The following is a 3,809-nucleotide window of genomic DNA, read 5'->3' on the forward strand; positions in this document are numbered from 1 at the left end:
TTAATTCAACAACTACAATCCAATTTATTATTCATGATGCATGGAATTTTTTAACATGTGATATTAAAGCCTATGTTTTATGACCCACTCTCAGGCTAATGAATGGAAGGGAAGAGGAGAGGTATATAAAGGAATGGTGAAGGAGTGTGAGGAGAAGTATAGAAATTTCAAAAAGAAAAATGGTGGTGTGAAGGGAAAATATATGGGTGTGAATAGTCTCCATGAATTTAACTTTCCAAAACTCATTTAATCGGACTAATGTAGTGGATTGTTGTAGACGGGGGGTAAGCATTTGTTTAAACATACTTTTGTGTCTCAAACTATATAACAGTATATCACCAATTAAAAATGAAGCTATATTATTTATTTATTACTTTTCCTTAGATAAAACCACGTTTTAATTATAATCTTCATTCATCTTATGAGCCGAGTTACTTTTTAGTTTACACATATCTTGCTAAAATTTTAATAAGATATTTAGTCTAAATTTGAATTAGTTTATTTTGATTTTTTAGAAAAATTACGAAAATATTCGAAAAGAGTTTTCTAGCAATGGAAAAAAGGTATGTTTAAGGAAAATTAATACAAGTATAGTTATAAATATTTTATAAATTAAATGTAATAAATAAACTCATTTAAAAAATAATTATATAAGTTGATTTTATTATATATTTTTTGTTATTGTATTTGTGTACACTTTCAGTTCTGGACATCATTGGAGTTCTTCCGAAAAATATGTTTTGAGTAAAAAAAGAGAGTGTAAAATGCTTATCTAAACATGCACATAGTTCACAACCTTAAGAAACTCCTGAAAAATCTAGATAAAAGAATCAAGAGAAAGAAAGTCACCACGACGAATCACAACGAAGTTCTCTCTGCCCTGATTGAATGTAGACACACTCTGATGACAAGTACATAGGAGTGGTTTGTTTGCTTGGTCTGATCAAAGTCATCGAGAGAATAAATCTTAGATCCATATTGTGAGTTACGTGATTACCGATTATGTATATGTTTGTTTTAGATTTTTGGTAATGTTATTTAAAATAAAACAATATAATTAGGATATCATGATTTTTTAAAATGTCATCCTATTATATATTATCATTTACTATAATTTTGTTAATTTTTATAATACTTACTTTAAAAGGTTTTTTTTTTTTTTTTTCCACATCATAAGCATTAAGTTATAGGATAAATAGTCATTTTTTTGTCCCCTAAATATGTATTCGTTGATAAATATGTGCCTGAAAAATAAACATAGAAAATTTAGTCATCTAAAATGTAAAAAGTACGACAAATATGACTGTTTACAAGATAAATTTAGTTCCCTAAGATATAAAAAATACGACAAATTTAGTCCCATAAATTCAATTCAAGCTATTATCGAATATATTTGTCTCACTTTTTATACTTTCAAGACTAAATTTTATATTTTTATCTTTTAGCATTCATTTATCAAGCTAATTAGTCATTTAAGGAGAAAAGTAAGTTATTTATCCTAAGTTATATTAATGAGAAGAGTCTCAAATGCCCAAGTTGTTTAGAAGATACATGATACATTAAAAGGCCCAATATTGCTGGCCAAGTTTCAGCTTTTACGTGCAAAACATATTACACAATGCCCTGCATAAGTTTACCTTCATCAAACAAAGTCATTTCCAGCCGATATAATGCAGGCAATCAAGTGGCTGTAAATTCCACACATAGAGTGATGCATCAAAGTTTCGAAAATAGGCCTTACACCATGACCAAGCTTTGTATTTTGCTGCATCAAGTACCCCTTCAGAATCAATGTTCTTCATATTGAATTTGATATCATGTCTTTGTGTCCAGATCCCCCATACCATAGCTGCCCACACAGACCACCAAGCTAGGATTGATTTGTTCCTGTTGAGCCCTCCTCCATGTTGCCAAAAATGATCAAAACAATTTGATGGCAATAATACCCGTACCTCTCCTAACCACAGATAACAACTCTTCCAAACATATTGAGCAAACTTACACTCAAACATCAAATGCTTAGATGTTTCCATACATTCATTACAAAACACGCATTGTAGATTAGCATCATCGATTGGGAATTATTTTCCTTTTTTTCAAGTTGCCCATGGTTTGGATTCTATCATGTGCTAACCTCCAAATAAACCCTTTCACCTTTGACGGTATAGGTAATTTCCAAATTTTTTGATAAAAATTCTCAGCCTCCAAGGTTTACCATTTAACAAGATTATCATATTCCTCTCGCACCACATATTGCTTCCCATCATTTAATTTCCATTCCCACCCATTCGACCTATGTTGATTTGGCCTAGCTTCATTTATGATATTCCACATTTGCTGTACCACATTTTCCTCCCATTGGAACCATGGCCTCCTCTATCTTAGCTCCCATTGCCATATCCCCCTATCTCATGTTCCCACCTCCGCAATCATGCTGTCTTTTTGTTCGGAGATTAGAAACACCCTATTAAAGCTTCTACACAAAGTCTCTCCACTCACCCACTTAGCTCTCCAAAAGCTCACTTCCCTACCATCACCAATCACTCTTGAAATATTTTTTTGGAACCACCCAAGTCCGTTCTCTAAAAGCTCACAAGACTTTAGAATATCACACCACCATCGGGATCCTTTAATTGGGTACCCTCCTCCCAAAAGAGTATCCAAATTCAAGATACCATACTTCCTCAATAAAAGACTCCCCCAAAAGCTCTCCTTCTCACACAACAATCTCCACATTCACTTCCCCAATAAAGAGTTATTAAACACTTCAAGATTCTTTATACCCATCCCCCCACGCTCCAAAGGAGAACACACAACATTCCATTTTATTCAGGACACCTTATTTTCCTCACCTTTTGCTCCCCAAAGGAAATTCCTTTGTATCTAATTAAGGATGCAAATGACTTTCTTGGGTGCTTTAAAAAAAGATAGTATAAAGATAAAGAAGAAAGAATGAATTCTACCTAGCAAATTCTCCCTCTGAATGACAAATGTCTCCTCCTCCAAGGTGTTAGCTTCCTCCTCATCTTGCCTATCACTTATTGCCATGTGGTCATTTTCCTTGCATCCGCTCTCATCGGTAAACCTAAGTATACAAATGGAATGGTCATAGTTTTGCAATTTAGGACCTTTGCATAACTATTGACATTCCTTTGATTTACATGGATACCCACCAATCTACTTTTAAAGAAATTAACCATAAAATCAGATGTTAACTCAAAGCATCAAAGAGAAGTCTTCAATGTTAGTGCATCCCTCATGTCATCTCTAAGGAAAAATATATCTACAAATTATAGGAGAGAAACTTTCTAATTGGTATCACCGAATTGCATACCGGAAAGGAGATTTATATCTTCCTCCTCCCTAATTAATCCAATCAAACCATCAGCAACCACCAAGAAAAGGAAAGGTGCTAAGGAATCCCCTTGACAAAGCCCTTTTTGTGCCGCAAATTCTTCCATCAGGCTTCCATTTACAAGTACATATATTGATGAAGTTTGTAGACAACACAACATCCATTTGATCCACTTTCTACAAAAACTCATCGTATGTAACATGTATGTCAAATAGTTCTACCTAACCGAATCATAAACTTTTTCAAAATTGGCTTTAAAAGCAATGCATCCTTTTTTCTTAGCCTTAGCTTCATGTACAACTTCATTTGCGATCATCACCCCATCCAAAATATTTCCCTCCCTACGAAAGCGGATTGTCTTCCATCAATAATACCTTCCATCACCCTCCTCATTCTTTTTTTGCCAACAACTTTGCAAAGATCTTATACAAACATCCAATAAGGGAGATAGGTC

This window comes from Glycine max, chromosome 7 (assembly GCF_000004515.6).
Source record: "Glycine max cultivar Williams 82 chromosome 7, Glycine_max_v4.0, whole genome shotgun sequence".
Classification (NCBI taxonomy): Eukaryota; Viridiplantae; Streptophyta; class Magnoliopsida; order Fabales; family Fabaceae; genus Glycine; species Glycine max.